This window comes from Triturus cristatus, chromosome 3_2 (genome assembly GCF_964204655.1).
Source record: "Triturus cristatus chromosome 3_2, aTriCri1.1, whole genome shotgun sequence".
NCBI lineage: Eukaryota > Metazoa > Chordata > Amphibia > Caudata > Salamandridae > Triturus > Triturus cristatus.
In genome coordinates this window covers 94,849,687-94,871,950 of record NC_140584.1, presented here as the reverse complement: position 1 = coordinate 94,871,950, position 22,264 = coordinate 94,849,687, and the positions used below count along the sequence as shown (strand labels likewise).

The following is a 22,264-nucleotide window of genomic DNA, read 5'->3' as shown; positions in this document are numbered from 1 at the left end:
TAACTTTTAACCATGCTGAACAGCAGCCACACAGGTGTATAACATGGCTAAAAACATTGGCAAAAGCCAAGAACTCTTGCATAGGCAAGACCTACTGGCTTTGCCAATGCTTGTTATCTTTTTGCTTCATTTCCCTTACTATTTAGTTTTACCCCTCATTAGACACTTTCCCTTATCTCTTTCGTGTTTCTTTTGCTGCCTGAAACTCGCACGACTCTGCCGACGTACAGTAAGCAGTCTCTCCCGAGGAGCCGTAATTTAGCTTCAGATTTTAACTCAATAGAAGAAACCCAAAGAAGGTGAAACGGACAAAAAGCATGAGCCGGAAATTACGTATTTGCGCGTCACGTGATGGTTCGTCCCTGCTAAGGGGTTTTCCTCTAAATTGAACGATTCCACGCAGACGCAAATAATTACGACGTGGCGAATTTGTCACGTGCCACTGCGTCGTTGCTAAGAATCATTCCTCTAGGAAGTCCTGTTGTCACTGCTGTTCCTCAGGTCCCTACACTGCCTGTGTTTTGTATACAGCTGCAGACTGGTACGCAACTTTCTAGTCCACATCAGCCCACAGCGTGGAGAGAACCTCGTGCCACGCCCCCTTACCGTCATCATACTGCTGGAGGTATTGCGAATGCGTCCAAGAACTTATGTAGCATTTTATCACCGTCAAAAATAAACCACCAAATATTTTTGTTTACTACGTTAACCGACAAGAACCGGATTAAGAGTGAATAAAGACTTGCGATTAAAAGCATGTTTATTTACAATCAGAAGCGAAGAGGAGTGTAAACCAGATGGTGGACTATTAGATTGTAGAACTGGAAGGAAGGCCATTTCGTGAGCAATTCTGTTTTGGCGAACGCGTAATTAAGGTGAGTTTTCATGACTAATCGAAACGGTTCGAGGATGGTAAAGAGTCTGATGATTGGTGAAACTGTACCGGGCTGTGTGCTTTAGGGTGACCAACGGCCATGGGTGCAAATTCAGGACAGTGAGTGCAAAAATTCAGGACAAAGGGTCAAAATTCAGGACAAAAACTCGGGACAGAAGGTCAGAATTCAGGACAAAAATTCGGGGCAAAAGGTACGTTTTGCATACACAGAGGAAGTCTCGCAATAATGCATAAGTAAGTAGACAACCAACACAAGCACAAGTCAAAATAAGTTTATTTTAGGTTGAGATAACCTTGCACTCACTGCATCTGTTGTGTATGCGAGTAAAACACACCTCCGTTTGCATATCCAAAGAAAAAGATCAAAGCTGAAGGCTTCTCAGATCTTACATGCCCCACCCCCCTAACCTCCACTGAAAAAAAACACCTGATCCGAAATGCTGTCACTGGGCAGAGAGACCCATTATCATTCGGTATGTGATAATTGGGCCAACATACAGAATGATAATGGGCCTGATAGCAGTCTGTGCCAGGTCGGGGAGGGGCTGTTGCAGGCCACAGATCACAGCAGGAGCCTGAGCTGGCCCCTGCAGTGAGAGTATAATAACAACGGAAAATCTCTTCTTAATATTCAATTATAATTTGGGAAATACCTCCACAATCACAGACAACAACATTATCCCACAGAGATGAATTAATAATTCATTAATTTATTTATCAATTCAATTCAATATAACTTTATTTCGGAGAAGATCTCCATAAAAGATACATAAAATTATACAATTATAATACTGTTAAAATGTTTAAAAAGAAACATGCGTGAAATGGATTAAAAGATAATTTAGGATGTTTAAAAACATTTAGAACCAGGACATCTATATGGCCACTCATTACAACAAACACATACAATTTGAGCCAGTACAAATGAATCAAGTAAGCGTTTTCAAGTACCGTCTCCTTGTTTGCCAGAAGGCCCCCAGAAATTTGGCCACAGCAAACACAATGTGGGTAGCCATTTCACTCTTTAGAATTCTAAAGGCTTCATTGCACCTGGTAAAACCCAAATTCCTACAAATGGGGACAATCCATTTTCTCTGCACCTCGCTATAGACCGGGCAGAAGAATATGATATGCAATTCAGTTTCATCACTCATTCTGCAGGCCGGGCAAGTGCTGGGGGCGGACTCAATCCAATGGCTAGTAAATGCACGGATTGGCAGGGACCCATGCCTCCATTGCAAGAACAGCTTCCTTATTTGTACTGGATATATATTATCCAAGGCTGGTTCCAGGCTATAAACATTTTTTATACAAATAAATTGCTCCGTAAGTGTCCCAGGGGTTTTAAAAGGGAGCAATGCGGGAGCCTTAGAATCATAATAGATTTTGGTGAGGGCCTTTTTTAGGAGCCTAGGGCAAGCCTCGAGAGGATCATTCCATAAAGTATCAAGGCCTAAGCCCATCAGACTACTCACAAATCTGAGCCAGCTAATATTCCCCGAATTTGGAAGGCTAAGGACTTCCTGCAGGCCCTGCCTGTAGTGGATCAATTCGGGCACCGTCCACAATCTGCGCCAGTAGATCAGAGGACGGAGCGCCAGATCTTCTTCCAGGGGTCTAATACCTAGGTCAAGTCTTAATGGCACTAGGGGTGTGCTAGGGGGGAGGGCTACTAAGCACCTAAGGAACCTGTTCTCCTCCTTGGCCAGACAAGACGAGACTTTATGGCCCCATAATTCACTGCCATAAGTAACGGCTCCTCTGGCTTGGGCCCTATAGATGTGGAGTGGAGGGCCTATAGGTTTGAGAGTCGACCTATTCCTCCCCATCAACCTCATTATCCCGCCCGCGTGTTGAGCTAGTTTTAGCTTGGCTTTCTCCTGGTGCGGACCCCACCCCATTTTCTCGTTAAGGGTTACCCTTCACAAGATTAGCAATATTCGTAAGAGTTTATCGAGTTGATCGACAGGTTGTCGGGCGAGATAACAAATCCATTGTGTCCTGTACCAGGCCAATCTTGTGGAACGGGACCACAGTTAGCAGCATTTTAAACTCCACTAGTCGGGTTAATTTTTACTGGTTTCACTTCCATCCAAGTTATTAAACATCTTATTAAAGGACTATTTGGACTAGCACTCTTGGTCCCTTATGCTGCGAATTCATTTCCGCATGTAGGTTACCGCATTTATGGAAACCTCTTCCATTGCATCATTAAAATTGTTTTCATATATGGACTTGTGCCTCCGGCATATATTGATAAAAGTGTTTCTTAAAGTCCCTACTCATTGTTACATAGAGCCCTTGTTTGCACATCATGTAAGAAAATCTATTTGGAAGAGTCTGGATTAATACTGACCTCTCCTTGACTGATTAAAGGTTCTGCGCCCTGACGAAGGAATTGAGGGTCTCTGATTCCACTCCGAAAACGCGCGTCGGCGCTTTAGTTTTTCTTTCATTTTTATTTGTATATATTTATGAAATGTATTATAATATGTTTTTACATGTCAAACAATGTTGTGTAATATGAATGTAGGTGAGGTATGTTTGATAGGTTGAATGCTTGGATTGTCAGAATGTATGACAGAGACATTCTCTCCTTGTTTTGTCTTTTTCCTATTTTGGGCTCGCTCTACATTATGTTTCTGACTTTGTACTCTACTTTGAAAAAGTATAAATATTTTGTAATGTATTCAAACATTTATATTTTAAAAAAAGAAAATAAAAAAAAGCTTTTTGATAAATAAATTAATGAATTATTAATTCATCTCTGTGGGATAATGTTGTTGTCTGTGATTGTGGAGGTATTTCCCAAATTATAATTGAATATTTAGAAGAGGTTTTCCGTTGTTATTATGTTATTATTCCCTGCTTTCCTCTTCTTTTATTAACTTGTCAGGGACCCTCTTTTATTGATCCCTGCAGTGAGAGTTACAGGCTGCTTGCAGGAGTAGCTCATGCCAATGTCTGAAATTATGGACTAAAGGCGTCCATGGAAGAAATCCTTACGGACAACGGACAAGAGGCCCAAATTACGGGCAGTCTGTGAAATTTATGGACGGTTGGTCACCCTAGTGTGCTTGGCAGGTGAAGGTTCAGTGTTGTAGATTTATCTAGGGCATTAGGTATGATTTAAAAAAATGTGAGTCGTTAAAAGGGGCGTGGTATACCTTGGAAGGGGGTGTAGCCAGCCCACCTAGGGGCGTGGCCTAAATCATGAGAACTAACATTGTGTGCTTAAGAAAATCATATAGTCGCATTCAGCAAAGAATAATAAAATAGCAAAAAGGTATATTTATTAACCATAAGCAATAAGCTCCCACTGACCGACCGTGGGGAGATATAAATCTCCAACGCTGGAAACGGCCTTCGGCGCTTTGCTGAACCTAGCGCCTGAAGGAAGTTCAAATGAATTTTAATTTTATCAATAAAAGCTCTTTATTGGCCACTCATTGCCAACAATAGCCGAATAAGAAGCCTGTTGTGAGTTGAGCTGACTTTCTGCTTGGTTAACTAAGTCAGCAGCGTTTTAGTTCTCAATTTCTTTTTTTTACCAAACTGGTTTTCATTTTATGTGGCACTTGCTATCAGATCATCATGTCAACCAATGTAACTGTACTCAATTTATCAACCTAGGAGGGATGAATACCAGAGTCACCCTACCAAAAAATAACTGTGTGACCTGTTACACAATACCTAATCTGTAGGCCTTATTTATATATCATGGTTAAAGGACTCCATCGTCTCTGTTGCTCAGCAAATCGTCTGTGCAGAGTCCTCTCAAGCATCAAATTCTCTGTTCACATCCAGGCAAGCCGTTTCTTGGCCACAGCTCCCCTTGCCCATAATAAGAACCGGTAATTCGCACAGAAGTCAGCGAAGGAGACAGCGAACCACTGTGCCCACCGTATACTCCTTGGTGCCCCCTTCCTCCCTTCCATCAACTCACAGTCCATGCAGAGCTTATCAAAATAGTAACATCTCTGAAGTAAATTGGGCAGACATTAAATGGTACTTATAGCTGTTGACATATTGCAGTCTTACAAGAAATCCGTCACAAGCTGTTGGAGAGATCTGATGTGGTTTACTAAATGGCATTAAACAAAAACATAAAACAATTTAAAAAGGGGCATCTAGTTAATTTTTCAGATGGCACTTGCCACTACAACGGCCTAACATAGGGGCAAGAAATCACACACAGGCAACATTGTTTGGTAAACAAACTCTGGCGGGTTGGAACCCTACTGCTGTCTTGTTGCTTTGCTCGGCAAACCCATTATGGAGCCCGTTCTGTTGCCCTGTAGTTAACAAGCCAAATAACGAAAACAAATATCTCCCCTCAAATTCACTTATCTAACACAAGGCATCCAAATCGTTGTTTAGGTGGATTTCAGGTTTAGCAGGCTTTAAACTTTCTGGTGCTCTTAGGGCTGGAGCAGGATCACACAGCCTAGTTCCTGTGCAAGCCTCTTTGGAAGGGGAGGGAAAAACACTTCACTTGTGGTAGGATTCCACTGCAGTTCACGCTCGTCGTGAAAGGTCAGAGCAGATTTGCACTGGTGACTGGTTGCCACTGGTCGTCTGACTTCAGTTTTCAAAGCAAGGTCGTACTGGTCCGGTTGTTGGTGGTTTCTGACAATGTCCCAAATTCAAAGGCTCGCACGATAACAATGTTGCTGCTACTGCATTGCAAAAAAGAGAAGGGAACCCAGAGAGAAAATGTTTCTCTTTAAAAGATTTCCCTCCCAGCTACAACTCTCATCTGGTGTGACGTCATGCCATAACCTCTCCACTAGTGGGAAGTTAGTGAAAGATGAGCATGTGCACATCGATGTGCATGCTCAATCAAGTCTGCAAAAAAACAGACTACCTTTGCCAGGGCATAAAAACAGAGCCCGAAAGGGATCTGTTTCGATTCCCCCTTTTAAAAACCGCTGTGCTCAGCACCGGCAGGTCCCCCTTCCCCACACTAAAGCCCTGGATTTTCCTTTTTACTTCTGAATTTCTTGCAAGTTAATGTTTACGCCTAGACTAGTACTGAAATGGACAGCCACTGATAGTAAGTCAGCTTGTTCTGTTGTGAAAGGTGAACATCTTTGCAAGTCGTTCAGCAAATCCTGAATTAAATGATTGCTTTCAGCGAGAGGCTTGTCATCGCTATATGGGAGGTTCTGCATTTAAGCTGCGGAGTCTGATGGATGGAGCTCTGAAACTTTTCAGACACTCGCACCGGGTCACAGATCTGGGTTTAATCCATCATTGTTCTTTAACTCACTTCACCACACCAGTTCAGACCCAGCCATGTGCAAATCAGTTTTGCCCCTGTTCCTCATGGGAGCAATCCACCCCGAACTGCCAAGCCAGGTCCTCCCTGGATTAGAAACACGCTTCCTGGTACCGGTTTCGGAGTTGCACCCCTCTTCAGTTAGGCTAGCTTGAATCCAGTGGCAAAGTGAGCAAGGGACCCACGTCTGGGCATGCCCTGACAATTTAGGGCAAACAAAGCAAACACAAGGAGATGATGGACAGAGCGCTGAAACTTTTCAGACACTAACCCCCAGTCACAGATCTGGGTTTAATCCATCATCGTTCTTTTCCTGGGCCCGAAAGAGTATACTTTATCTGAAGGCTTCCATCACACAGGTTTTTGTGACATTTGCAATGCCACTCACCACAAAGTTACAATACTATGCTTTGTGAACATTATAGTCACCTCTCATTTGGTGCAAGTATTGCTGTGGATCAGGCCTTTTGACCATCTTCAGTGAGTGTTCTGGGCACATTTATTTCTCAGTAATTTTGTTTTGAGTCTTTAGAAATAACTCAAGAGTGGAAAATGGCATCTCAATCTTTAAATCAGTTAATTAAACACAAAACACAGTGGGAAACCATAGCACAATCATACTCTGCAGTGAAATAGTAGACCAGCAAAGACACTTCCAGCACTCTTATAAAGTAAATTTCAGATACAAAATCTCTTACTTGTATGTCCTCAAATTTTTCAATAATGCTGTCAGAATACTGTGACCTAAATGGGCATAATCAAGAGAAGAGGAGATTGCAGGGTAAAAATGAGCATACACATACCTTTCTACAAAAAGAAACTCCTATTGTGGACCCTCCTGTCATTCCCTTCCTTATGCAGCATCTGTATTGTAACTGGTACGAATCTCTGTCTCCCCTGATTAACCCATAGAGCTCAATACAAATACACTATTAAAGTAACACAAATCAAAGGTATTTTTCCAATTTCTGGAGCGAGCACCTCTCAAAATGACCTGGCAGGATACCCTTGTGAAAAAAAAATGTTTCTCCTGTTATTCCACTTTCAGTCATACTGAGAGGCGCATAGTAGCTATAAGGGCTCTTCCACTATTTCCTAGTTGACAGCCAACAGTTTCCTCTTTCTAGCCAAGGTATAAGCATGTAAATTCAAAAAAGAATAATAAGATGCTTGTCATCACTTTCTGCATAGATTTCTGCCCTTCTGATCGACTCTCCCCGTGAAGATGAATGCAGAACTACCATTATGGTAAAACCAGAAAGACCCACAGGTGTTGTGTGGTTTTTGGGGGGATTTTCGAGAAATTCTATTGGTTTGAGTCTCCTCCAATTGTTCAGGTTTGTACTGAGGTCCAAGCAAGTCTCCCAACAACGTTGACATCTTTAGGGCCAAGATCGCCGCTAGAATAGATGCTGTTATGCATGGAGCATTTCGGTAATTTTTTAGAGCTTCTAGAATCGGAATTCTAGCAATGTCTCCTTTGCCAAGGCCATCTTTTAAGTTCACAAGTTTAGCAAATTGCCAGCGAGAGGGTCTCACAGGTAGTGTTTCCAGTTGGCAGGGCACTTGTTAGCCTGGTAAGCTGTAGCTAAAGGGAGTTCAGCATTGGTTCCACACACAGAGCTAGATCCATGTCAGATTTTTATGATAGCCACATAATATAAATTTACCTTCATTGAATCGACTTGGATCTCATATAATTTTTGGCTATCCTGAAAACATGTCATGGACCTGTGTTGTATACTTCTGCTCTAAATGAGAAGCGGTTGCAATATTCAAATTTTTTCTATTTGGGTCTGGCTACACAAAAAGATGCCAGGAGTGGCAAAATACTAAAAACATGGATAGCAACTTATTTGAGAAGGAGGGCTGTCTGTGGATCTAGACAAAATATGAATAGGCCTTGAGGTGAAGCTTGATGTATTCTCCATAGCAGATACAGACTTTGGCTTGTTGAAGCAGTCGAAAATCTGCAACAGCTGACTTTGCAATGCTCCATCAACGGGTCTACTCCCACCCCATTTCTGTAGTTAAAGATTGATATTTTTATGCTGCATGCATGGTCTGTGTTATAGCTAGGTGCTGTGTATCTACATTAGACGTCACCCCCACCTGGGAGCCAAAGTCTCTGTGGGGCACAGAATGAAAGTTTCTGCAATAATATTTACCTGAAAATATCTGCTACTTTTAAGTAATTTTTATAGAAAGTTGGGTTTTGAACATTTCTTTGTATATTCCTATTTTGTATTGCAATTTATGGTTTGTACCATAAACAGTAAAAAATAAGAAACGTACTTGTGCAAAGAATAACATCCCCTAAACCCATCTGTGTGGTAAACGTTGGCCCAGTCAGAATACAGCAAGCAATATTTGCTTATTTTTGTTTGCGGGGGTAAAAGATTTGTATTGAGTTGCAATGTTTTATGTGGCACTGTTGTTTTTTAGGTCTCGCCTAGGCAGCGCTTGCACTGTCTATTTGAGACATGCTGTATTCAGGATATGGGCATAAAGCTCCACCCACTTTCTGCCCATCTTTTTATTTGGCTCCTGTCCCTGGCTTTTTTTAAATGCTGGCTTTTCATTGGCCAAATAGGCTTAGTATTCCCTACTTAGTACCGCCTTGTCTCTTCTTGTAACCTCCCTTGAGGACACCCCCTGCTATATGTGTTGTTACTTCTTAGGTTATAATTACAGCCTCAAAGCACTATTTTCTTAAAGGGCTAAGGCATGACACACGTTTGGTCCTACACAAGGCTGCCAGTGGTTACTTTACTCACCAGCACATCTCACATTTATGAGACCTTCTATAAATTTCTCTTCATCACTTCCACACAGAGTACAACCTCATCCAGAATTAATATAATAATTCTGTTGTTACATTTCAAAGCTACTATTTGTATGTATGGACATAGCCATGTGAATGTACTTGTGGTACTGTTTTGCATGCAATGCATTATGGGTAGGGTGGATGTACCATATATTCTGCAGGGGGCAGTACCTTATGTGACCAAAAGAGGTCCAATTGGGCCTATTTTGGGCAGATACAGTACTGCACCCTGCAACATGACTTGGTAAAAAACATTAGCATTTATAATGTCAATAACTCCAACTTTAAAGGGTGCAGTACTATATGTGGCCAAAAGAGGCCCCATGGAACAGCTTTTGTCCATATATGGAACTTCACCCTGCAACATGGCTAGGTAAAAAACATTGGTATTTATTATGTCAATAACTCAAACAAATGCGAAACCGATTGCATTTCAACTGCAATAGGTCTTGCATTTGTTAAAAATAGAGCTGTTGGTATTGCAAGTGACAATATTGTTTACTTTTGCTTTTTATACCATTGGCAATAGTGCTATGTAAATATAATAACTCCACTACTAATAAAAAAATAAAAAAAAGTAAAAAACATTGTTATTTTCAACGCCAACAGCTCTAACTTTTCCAAATGTGAGACCTATTGCATTGCAAATGCTTGCCCTGAATTATTGAATTATTGTAGCACAGTCCACACTTTGCTAAATCCTAATGGCAATAACGATCTAAACTGATAGAACATGCAACGAGACTGGGAAACACATTCACTGAGATTTAATTTCACTTATTGAAAATCTAAAGTTTGACATGTATGACCACCGTAGATTCAAGATTATAGTCTGCATTGACTAGGAGTTCTGTAGTATTATAAATTGTAACTCCATGTTGCACCTTTTCTCTGCACTTCTCTTCAATTTCAGAGAATCAGGCACAATTTCCTCTTTTTTCTTTCCTTCCCTGTGACACAGTAGCAGCCCCAGAAAATTATCTTCAAGACTGCTAGTCACAAGACCAAGACCATATAAATAGCATGTTTGGGGATTTAAAAAAAATATAATTTCAATCTCCAAATCATTGGAATGTCGATTTTAAAATAATTCAAATACTTTAACTCTATTAAATATGTTTACCTTTATGAAATTTACAGAATTTTTTGCTGATTGTCTAAAATGCACTCAACTGTCATGTACAGTTTAGCAACAGACAGTCTAAAGGTGCATTGATATGTAAGTGTGTTTAGGCTCTGAGACTCTGTGAGGGAGAATATTTTATAAGTCTCACATTAAAGCTTATATGGGTGTTTTTCCAGTCTGTATATGGTATGTATTATGAATTTAACAACTGTACAACTGCGGTTCATTGCAGTCACGTAATCTGTCCAGTACATTGCTGTCAAGTGGTGAAACCAAGATAAAGAACTGGCAACCCAATCACTTGATTAGATAATTTTTAGGACTTGCGTGGCGTTGCAGCCCAAAACGCTGCTCGCCTCGGCGAGATTTATTGTGAATGAGGCGTTTCAGAAAAGGGCTTTAAGCCTCGCCCCTCATTTCCATTGGCTGGCGTCACCGCTTATGCTAAACAGTGGCCTGCCATTGGAAATGAGGGCTTTTTGTGGACACCCTTTCGCCTCCGATCCGACTGGGTTGCATGCTTTGCTGCCGTCGCAAAGCACTTTCTTATCTTTATGGGCCATGTGTTTCTAATTAGAAACACATGGCCCCATAAAGACAGGATATCGATGCTTATTCTATGACCCTCTCCGGAGCCCCCCTACCCTCTCCCACACCCATATGTCCTCTTGTCCACTCGACCACACCAGCTCCTACCAGGACAGCAATTACAGGCTCCCCCATGGCAGTCAAGTCGGGCGGCCAAAGTTAGCTGACGGGCTTAAGGTCCTCCCATGGAAGCCCCCAGGAGGTAAACTCAGTTCAGCCGGGGGCAGCGCTCGCGCTTCAGCCACTCTTCCCAGTGCTTCTGGCACCTCTCACACTGTCTTTTCCCCCCAGGGGCCTGCCGTACGACTCCCACTCACCTCAGGCCGCAGCAAATTCCCAGGCCAGTCTTCTCTGCAGGTCCCGCAACACACGGGGACGCGAAAATGGCCACGGACCTGGGGGAGCTTCTGGTGCCCTACATGCCCACCATCCGCGTGCCCAAGACAGGAGACCGCGTCTACCGCTCCGAGTGCGCCTACTCCTATGACTCTCCGGTGAGCACGCGAGCAACCTGGGACGTTGGGGCGGGTGGGGTCCTGCTCAGGCAGCACGCGCGGCCGACTTCCCCCTCAGTACAGCCCGCTGTGTTCACCACACACGGTACAAAAGGGGGTGGTGATGGACGGAGTATCAGAAACAATCAAACACTCACACCCAGTCAACAGATCTGGGTTTGATCCATCACCGTTCTTTAGCCCACTCTGCCACTCCAGTTCAGACATGACCATATGCAAATCAGTCTGACCCTGTGCCTCATGGGAACAGTCCAGCCCGAACTGCCAAGCTATGCCTTCCCTGGACCGGAAACAAGCTTCCTAGGACCGGTTTCTGGCATTACAGCCGTCTTCAGCCAGGCTTGCTTGAATCCAGTGGCAAAGTGAGCAAGGGACTCACGTCTGAGCATACCCTGCCAACTTATGGCGATCAAAGCGGTACAAAAGGGGGTGGTGATGGACGGAGTATCAGAAACAATCAAACACTCACACCCAGTCAACAGATCTGGGTTTGATCCATCACCGTTCTTTAGCCCACTCTGCCACTCCAGTTCAGACATGACCATATGCAAATCAGTCTGACCCTGTGCCTCATGGGAACAGTCCAGCCCGAACTGCCAAGCTATGCCTTCCCTGGACCGGAAACAAGCTTCCTAGGACCGGTTTCTGGCATTTCAGCCGTCTTCAGCCAGGCTTGCTTGAATCCAGTGGCAAAGTGAGCAAGGGACTCACGTCTGAGCATACCCTGCCAACTTATGGCGATCAAAGCGGTAAGAATTGGCTTGGTAGTTTGGTTTGCCCTGTTCCCATCATGCACTGGGACAGGAACAGACTAATTTGCACGTAGCCAGGTTCTGAGCTGGGATGGTGCAGTGAGCTAAAAAACGGTGATGGATTAAAACCATGATCTCTTGACTTGGTAAGAGTATTCTGCATCATTCAGAAACTCTGTCCATCACCACCCCCTTTTCCAAAATCGATTTTATCCACACTCAGTGTGGGAGGGTATACTCAGACGTGAGTCCCTTGCTCATTGCACCATCAGGATTCAAACAAGCCGGGCCGACGAAGGCTGTGATGCCAGAAACCGGTCCCCGGAAGCTTGTTTCCTTCCCAGTATAAGAATTGGCTTGGTAGTTTGGTTTGCCCTGTTCCCATCATGCACTGGGACAGGAACAGACTAATTTGCACGTAGCCAGGTTCTGAGCTGGGATGGTGCAGTGAGCTAAAAAACGGTGATGGATTAAAACCATGATCTCTTGACTTGGTAAGAGTATTCTGCATCAATCAGAAACTCTGTCCATCACCACCCCCTTTTCCAAAATCGATTTTATCCACACTCAGTGTGGGAGGGTATACTCAGACGTGAGTCCCTTGCTCATTGCACCATCAGGATTCAAACAAGCCGGGCCGACGAAGGCTGTGATGCCAGAAACCGGTCCCCGGAAGCTTGTTTCCTTCCCAGTATAAGAATTGGCTTGGTAGTTTGGTTTGCCCTGTTCCCATCATGCACTGGGACAGGAACAGACTAATTTGCACGTAGCCAGGTTCTGAGCTGGGATGGTGCAGTGAGCTCAAAAACGGTGATGGATTAAAACCATGATTTCTTGACTTGGTAAGAGTATTCTGCATCATTCAGAAACTCTGTCCATCACCACCCCCTTTTCCAAAATCGATTTTATCCACACTCAGTGTGGGAGGGTATACTCAGACGTGAGTCCCTTGCTCATTGCACCATCAGGATTCAAACAAGCCGGGCCTACGAAGGCTGTGATGCCAGAAACCGGTCCCCGGAAGCTTGTTTCCTTCCCAGTATAAGAATTGGCTTGGTAGTTTGGTTTGCCCTGTTCCCATCATGCACTGGGACAGGAACAGACTAATTTGCACGTAGCCAGGTTCTGAGCTGGGATGGTGCAGTGAGCTAAAAAACGGTGATGGATTAAAACTATGATCTCTTGACTTGGTAAGAGTATTCTGCATCATTCAGAAACTCTGTCCATCACCACCCCTTTTCCAAAATCGATTTTATCCACACTCAGTGTGGGAGGGTATACTCAGACGTGAGTCCCTTGCTCATTGCACCATCAGGATTCAAACAAGCCGGGCCGACGAAGGCTGTGATGCCAGAAACCGGTCCCAGGAAGCTTGTTTCCTTCCCAGTATAAGAATTGGCTTGGTAGTTTGGTTTGCCCTGTTCCCATCACGCACTGGGACAGGAACAGACTAATTTGCACGTAGCCAGGTTCTGAGCTGGGATGGTGCAGTGAGCTAAAAAACGGTGATGGATTAAAACCATGATCTCTTGACTTGGTAAGAGTATTCTGCATCATTCAGAAACTCTGTCCATCACCACCCCCTTTTCCAAAATCGATTTTATCCACACTCAGTGTGGGAGGGTATACTCAGACGTGAGTCCCTTGCTCATTGCACCATCAGGATTCAAACAAGCCGGGCCGACGAAGGCTGTGATGCCAGAAACCGGTCCCCGGAAGCTTGTTTCCTTCCCAGTATAAGAATTGGCTTGGTAGTTTGGTTTGCCCTGTTCCCATCATGCACTGGGACAGGAACAGACTAATTTGCACGTAGCCAGGTTCTGAGCTGGGATGGTGCAGTGAGCTAAAAAACGGTGATGGATTAAAACCATGATTTCTTGACTTGGTAAGAGTATTCTGCATCATTCAGAAACTCTGTCCATCACCACCCCCTTTTCCTAAATCGATTTTATCCACACTCAGTGTGGGAGGGTATACTCAGACGTGAGTCCCTTGCTCATTGCACCATCAGGATTCAAACAAGCCGGGCCGACGAAGGCTGTGATGCCAGAAACCGGTCCCCGGAAGCTTGTTTCCTTCCCAGTATAAGAATTGGCTTGGTAGTTTGGTTTGCCCTGTTCCCATCATGCACTGGGACAGGAACAGACTAATTTGCACGTAGCCAGGTTCTGAGCTGGGATGGTGCAGTGAGCTAAAAAACGGTGATGGATTAAAACCATGATCTCTTGACTTGGTAAGAGTATTCTGCATCAATCAGAAACTCTGTCCATCACCACCCCCTTTTCCAAAATCGATTTTATCCACACTCAGTGTGGGAGGGTATACTCAGACGTGAGTCCCTTGCTCATTGCACCATCAGGATTCAAACAAGCCGGGCCGACGAAGGCTGTGATGACAGAAACCGGTCCCCGGAAGCTTGTTTCCTTCCCAGTATAAGAATTGGCTTGGTAGTTTGGTTTGCCCTGTTCCCATCATGCACTGGGACAGGAACAGACTAATTTGCACGTAGCCAGGTTCTGAGCTGGGATGGTGCAGTGAGCTAAAAAACGGTGATGGATTAAAACCATGATCTCTTGACTTGGTAAGAGTATTCTGCATCATTCAGAAACTCTGTCCATCACCACCCCCTTTTCCAAAATCGATTTTATCCACACTCAGTGTGGGAGGGTATACTCAGACGTGAGTCCCTTGCTCATTGCACCATCAGGATTCAAACAAGCCGGGCCGACGAAGGCTGTGATGCCAGAAACCGGTCCCCGGAAGCTTGTTTCCTTCCCAGTATAAGAATTGGCTTGGTAGTTTGGTTTGCCCTGTTCCCATCACGCACTGGGACAGGAACAGACTAATTTGCACTTAGCCAGGTTCTGAGCTGGGATGGTGCAGTGAGCTAAAAAACGGTGATGGATTAAAACCATGATCTCTTGACTTGGTAAGAGTATTCTGCATCATTCAGAAACTCTGTCCATCACCACCCCCTTTTCCAAAATCGATTTTATCCACACTCAGTGTGGGAGGGTATACTCAGACGTGAGTCCCTTGCTCATTGCACCATCAGGATTCAAACAAGCCGGGCCGACGAAGGCTGTGATGCCAGAAACCGGTCCCCGGAAGCTTGTTTCCTTCCCAGTATAAGAATTGGCTTGGTAGTTTGGTTTGCCCTGTTCCCATCATGCACTGGGACAGGAACAGACTAATTTGCACGTAGCCAGGTTCTGAGCTGGGATGGTGCAGTGAGCTAAAAAACGGTGATGGATTAAAACCATGATCTCTTGACTTGGTAAGAGTATTCTGCATCATTCAGAAACTCTGTCCATCACCACCCCCTTTTCCAAAATTGTGTTCACCACACACTGCATGCCTCCGGACAGCTTACCTTCCGTTCCTACACACGAGTTTGGGGTCCTATGCTGGACCCTGCTCAGGGCATGGGACTGTCACTCCTCGGGCGTTTTTTGGGGGGTTTGTAGCCCGGCTTTTTTAACCCGCCTTTCTTTGGTATGAAGCTTCTTTGAAAGCTATGTGCAATGCCCCACGTACCAGAATCCACTTTCACCAGGTGTCCTGAATCACAGCCGGCTCTCGGGGTATCTCACAACCTGCGTTCGCTGAAGCACTGCACGCACATAAGCATGGGTAAATGGAAAAGCGTAAGCTGTATTTTCGCTTTATTTTGCATGCAGTTGAGCCCATATGCACTCCGAGTTATATTCAGGGGTCACACTCGGGGCGTGCGTTTGTTTTTCCACTTTTCTGTTTTATTTGTGGGCCTCTCAACTTGACGCCGAAATACTCAGTCACTGAGTTTGTTCACTATGATGACACAGTCCCATTGGCACCTCTCGTCGTGCAAAAAAGATATACGCTCATCGCATTATCTTGACAAAGAAAGATTTTGTGCAAGAACAACAATATAATGACAAAAGTTGGAAGTTTTCTTTGTGGAAGGAAGCCTCTTTGTGGCACGATGAAATCCGATAAAGTTCCTTTGACAATCTTGTTAGAATGGGAACTGAAGCCCATTCTCGTGATTGCATTCGTAATTCTAATTTAGGATTCTTATTTGCCAAGTCAGTGGATTCTGGGACTTGCAGTCTTTTGCTGATAAAAAAGGATCTGTGAAATGAAAACCCAGGTCTGAAAACTTGATACCTGTCAGTAGTGGATGCTCCCCAAAAAAGAAGTGTTCATCTTTGTGACTTGCAGGTGGGCTGGGGGCATTCAGGATATTAGTGTGCTTGCTGTTCCAGACCCTGGGTGTGAAGATGGACAAATGCCCGTCTTCAGAGAATATATATATATATAGGAGGATGCAGCCCGCTATGCTCTTCTTGTCTCTATGGTCTCTGAAGAAGAGATAATCTCGAAATGCGTCGGGCCCAGGTCAAATTGCTGTAATTTACCGACTTAAGTGTTTGTCTGTACCAATAAACTCTGGATGGGGAAATGCGAACCTGCTCTCGAGTGCTGCTTGATTTTTGGACACACCCCACCGAGTATGTATGTATGTATGTATGTATGTATGTATGTATGTATGTATGTATATATATATATATATATATCTATATATATATTCCCAATCAAACACCACTGCGCTTGAGATGGCACTCGACGATGCTCTGATCCTTCCAGGTATATTCGCCTTTAGCAGCCTGCCTTTCCTCAGCTCCTCATTATACCATGCCCGACGCGTTTCAAGGCAGCAACGCCTCTTAATCATGGGCTTTCACAGAGGCACAGAAACGCTCACCTGATCATCACTCTTTTTATTTGATTTAGTGAGACCGCCCTCAGTGGGCGTGGCTTATGGTAGTGTCAATTGCATTTTGGGAAATGCAGTCCATTCAGGTAAGTTACACTCCCTTTAGTAGGCTCCATGCCTCCATGTCAGTTTCGCTTAATGTAAATCCTTTAGTAGGACGGAGTTTCAGAAAGCAAGCTTTGATTAGCTGAGAACATCGTGCCGTCCGGAGAGCGGTTGTCCTTCTCCACAGCCTTCTCACCAGGTATGAGAATGGTGCTCATCTCCCACGGCTATGGCCGCCGTGCAAAAACATTCCCAATCAAACACCACTGCGCTTGAGATGGCACTCGACGATGCTCTGATCCTTCCAGGTATATTCGCCTTTAGCAGCCTGCCTTTCCTCAGCTCCTCATTATACCATGCCCGACGCGTTTCAAGGCAGCAACGCCTCTTAATCATGGGCTTTCACAGAGGCACAGAAACGCTCACCTGATCATCACTCTTTTTATTTGATTTAGTGAGACCGCCCTCAGTGGGCGTGGCTTATGGTAGTGTCAGTTGCATTTTGGGAAATGCAGTCCATTCAGGTAAGTTACACTCCCTTTAGTAGGCTCCATGCCTCCATGTCAGTTTCGCTTAATGTAAATCCTTTAGTAGGACGGAGTTTCAGAAAGCAGGCTTTGATTAGCTGAGAACATCGTGCCGTCCGGAGAGCGGTTGTCCTTCTCCACAGCCTTCTCACCAGGTATGAGAATGGTGCTCATCTCCCACGGCTATGGCCGCCGTGCAAAAACATTCCCAATCAAACACCACTGCGCTTGAGATGGCACTCGACGATGCTCTGATCCTTCCAGGTATATTCGCCTTTAGCAGCCTGCCTTTCCTCAGCTCCTCATTATACCATGCCCAACGCGTTTCAAGGCAGCAACGCCTCTTAATCATGGGCTTTCACAGAGGCACAGAAACGCTCAGCTGATCATCACTCTTTTTATTTGATTTAGTGAGACCGCCCTCAGTGGGCGTGGCTTATGGTAGTGTCAATTGCATTTTGGGAAATGCAGTCCATTCAGGTAAGTTACACTCCCTTTAGTAGGCTCCATGCCTCCATGTCAGTTTCGCTTAATGTAAATCCTTTAGTAGGACGAAGTTTTAGAAAGCAGGCTTTGATTAGCTGAGAACATCGTGCCGTCCGGAGAGCGGTTGTCCTTCTCCACAGCCTTCTCACCAGGTATGAGAATGGTGCTCATCTCCCACGGCTATGGCCGCCGTGCAAAACATTCCCAATCAAACACCACTGCGCTTGAGATGGCACTCGACGATGCTCTGATCCTTCCAGGTATAGCCCATGATTAAGAGGCGTTGCTGCCTTGAAACGCGTCGGGCATGGTATAATGATGAGCTGAGGAAAGGCAGGCTGCTAAAGGCGAATATACCTGGAAGGATCAGAGCATCGTCGAGTGCCATCTCAAGCGCAGTGGTGTTTGATTGGGAATATATATATATATATATATATATATCTCCCCCACCCCTTTCAAATATATTTTTGTTGTTGTTACTATATATATATATATATATATATATATCATGCTCGGTGGGGGGTGACCAACAGGTGAGTTGCACTCGGACAAAGGGAAGGTTTTCCCCAAACAACCTTTATTTTCGAATCAGCCAGCAACCCTCGTCAGCAAATGAGACTGCAATCCTGACGCGTTTCGAGGGATTCTCTTTTTCAAAGGATGTTGCAGTCAGAAAGCGCATGATTGGCTCACCTTCAAATTTCTCTGCTGATGCTAATACTGTATTTAGACACTTATTTGCCCATGTCTTCTTCCATTAAATTTTAGCTATACATATATTACAAATATTTTTTTTTTATAAAGACACATATGTCATCATCAGAGGATTGCGGTCGCGTGAGTTATAGTTGCCTGCACTAACTATAACGGGGGAATTTCAATGGTTTTTTACGAGTGAAATGTCCAGCTAAGTATAACATGTGTGAAACCTATGGTTTTTTCAGTGAATTTGTACGTTTTTTAAAATGCTAAGTTACTTTACGCCGTTCGTGGCGTGCGCGCCCACTTCACGCAGTTCGTTCCGTGCGCGCACGGTGCGCTTCGCGCACCGTGCGCGCACAGTGAGCAAGCGGTGCGCTTCGCGCACCGCGCGCCCACTTTACGCAGTTAGTGCCGTGCACGCACGGTGGGCACGCGGTGCCCTACGCGCACCGCGTGCCCACGTTACGCTGGATGGGCCATGTACGCACGATGCGCTTCGCGCACCGTCCGCACACGGAGGACATATTATGCGCTTCGTTGTGAAAGGTTATCTATTAATTGTTCTATGTGATAGGATGCCATGCAAAAAAGGTGCGCCTTCGGGCACCTTTTGCACACGGGGTGGGGAAAACGTGGATATTGTGTTTTTTAAAATTTATTTTTTACCGTACGCGTACGGTAAGCGCAATCGGCGATTTTTCGAAAAAAATAAAAATTAATTTTTGGGTCTTGGGGGTTCTTTTGGGACACCCTAACCATGACAAGGTGGTTAGGAGCTGTCTAGCCTGCCCCTTTTAATGTTATCGGACTTTGTTTTTCCTCCCCCCCCCCTCAGAGTGTGAGAGAGAAAATGGCGGCCGACACTTCCTGGTTTCGACCGATTCGAATGTTTACTAAGATCGAACAGCCAATCAGAATCGCGCACGGCACCGTATGCGTACGGTAAGCTTACCGTAAGCGCACGGTAAGCGCACCGTAAGCTGCCACAGATATATATATTGATTTAAATGCTATTTTCTCAGGAACTACTGAACAGATTTACACCAGACCTACAAAAGGCACTTCCTTGACCTGTAGACTACCTCTCTGCCAAATTTCAAGTAACTCTGTTCAGCCGTTCGGGCTGTAGCTGTGTCTAAAGGTCCTATGGAAAAATGCATGGGGAAAACGCGTTTTGGGACCCCCTTTTTTCTCAGCCCCCGCTTGACGAATCCCCCCCGAGACTTTCAGGGTAGGAGCGGAGCGTAGCGCCCCATTAGTTTTGAAAATTTCGCGAGGATTCGTCGACCGGCGCCAAAGTTATTCAAAATAGAATGTTGCGGTTTTCCTATGGAAACAGGGTCCTAACTATAACTACCTATACTATATATATATATGTATATACATATATTACCTACTGGCGACCGCCAGTAGGTAATATATGTATATACATATATATATATATATGTAACACCACACAATCTCGAGTACGAAATCACGCACGGACACCAAGGAGATTTGCAGTACGAGTTGGTTTAATCGCTGCAACCAAAACAACGCGTTTCAGCTTTCGCCTTGTTCACGTCAAGCGCAAACTTTTTTGATAAAGTTAAATATACTACAAAAATGTTAACACACAGAAAGGACTAATATCACCAGTAGTCAAACATGGGAAAGTGGCGGCCATTTTAACACTATTAAATTGCAATGAATATCTATAATAGACCCACTTTCCTTTCCCATGTTTGACTACTGGTGATATTAGTCCTTTCTTTGTGTTAACATTTTTGTAGTATATTTAACTATATCAACAAAGTTTGCGATTAAACCAACTCGTACTGCAAATCTCCTTGGTGTCCGTGCGTGATTTCGTACTCGAGATTGTGTGGTGTTACATATTTGGGGTTGCCGATTGCCCCTGCTGACCTATGCCCATACAAATACTCAGTAAGAAAGCACATTGCTAAATAAATAATGCATATTAATACACATGTTAACCCAGTAGCATGTAGGATTCAGAACAGTCTGGATTATATTCCAGAATACGTTCGATATATTGAATGGCCTTTGGATGTAATCTGCATTGAAGGTACAGTAAACAGTTTCTCTTGATCAACAACTGAATATTGGGTACTTGCCAATGAATTATTGTAAAGGGATTGAAAAGCAGTGTTTTCGAATTCAATAGTTTAAAATGAGTTTTTGTCTGTTCAGACCTGGGGTGAAATCACTCCGTATGAAATGTCATGAAGTCTGATATATGGTTTTATACAATTAATATATTGCCATGTAATAATTGGGCACTTGCTTTTAACAGGTACAAGCACTGACGATTATGTTAAGGTACATTACCTTTACAATAGTATTTCTTGTTATACTAGGGTACATTACCCTGAATTGTTAACACAACAAAATATTGTCCATAATGAATTGAAAATTTTGTCTGCTTGAATTACGTGTTCATGAATTTTGTGACATATTTTTCAAACTCATGATTAATTAATCAATTGATTTCCTCAATGCAAAATGTAATTTAATCCCTTCACGAAGCAAGTGAAAATTACTGCTATTACAGGTTCCAAGTGTATGACTTTTATGAATTACTAAAACTCTTGCAATGTCTCTTCACTTTCTATGAACACTGACCTGTATTTCTATGGAAAGTTGGGCGCAGGTCGTCAACTTGACAAAGGCTTAGCCGAAACGCGTTGTTCTGTTTTTGTGACATGCTTGTCCTTTGGTGTGCCGCTGGATATTATTTGGGATTTCCCGGATTTCTTCATGTTTGAAAAAAAAAAATAAATAAATAAAAAAAAAAAAATATATATATATATATATATATATATATATATATATATATATATATATATATTTCTTTCTTTCTTTCCTTTTTACATCATTTGGTCTGCAGTGATTGGATTATTGGGCAGGGTTGCCGGTGTATTGTTCTGGAATGCCTTGTAGGTGATGCATCTGCTCTTGGAAGCGTTATGAGCGTAGAACGGGACCTTTGTTGGTCTTTCGCTGTTGGGAGATGTGGTCGACCTTCTTCGGGTCCTTATTGAGACGTCCCGCTGTCAAGGATGCTTAGGTTTACATCACTAGATATCGCTGCCATAAATACTCCAATGCAGGCAAAACCTTCATCCATTCCAAACTTTGTTACCAGCATTTTACATTCTATATTCTGTAAATTGGGATTTTCAAGTATAATTAGGGAGTGATGTGCATGCGTACGGGTCGCTCTCGCCTGGCGTTAGCAGTGCGCATGCTCTGCTCTCGCTTGTCATTACTGTTTTTTTTTTTGCTTTGTTTCGCCTCCTTTGTTGTAAGGCCTGCAGATGCTGCTTTTCGTTCCGTTTGGCGGTGCGGCCATTCATTGTCTTTTCCCGGGGGTGTGAAGGGGGCGAGGGGAGTTGTCCTGTCCATTAATTCAAAAGTGTGTTCTCTAATAGTTCTTTTTTAGATGTATCAACCTGCTATGATTCGCGGCAATCCCACGCACTGTCAATAATTGTATGCCAGAAGCAACTTAAAAAAATAAAAATATATCAGAACTACCCTGGTCACATGCAAACAGATGTGAAGCATTACAAAGAGCGATTTTTATTCAATGCTGACGTTTGGTGACCTCTATTTTAACGCACTTGGTGAAATCTAATTATAACATCACGTGCGCTTTCAGGCATTTGCCTGAAAAATCACTCGGTGTGATACAAGCTAGGAAAAGGACCTTGCATTGAATTTCACCCGCCTTTGTCCCATTCCAATTTACAAATATG

The 22,264-nt window shown here is 43.8% G+C and overlaps 1 protein-coding gene across 2 annotated transcripts in view; it reads left to right on the top strand.

Annotated features, from left to right (window-relative positions):
- The first annotated feature begins 444 nt into the window (after positions 1-444).
- Positions 445-22,264, top strand: part of SEC22A (SEC22 homolog A, vesicle trafficking protein) — a 281,702-nt gene continuing 259,882 nt past the window's right edge. Inside the window, exon 1 of one of the 2 annotated variants that reach the window (XM_085647316.1) lies at positions 445-625. The gene's annotated coding sequence lies outside the window, so the exon portion shown is untranslated. Of the gene's footprint in view, positions 876-22,264 lie in introns of both variants that reach the window. The other variant, XM_085647315.1, reaches the window with a different exon arrangement.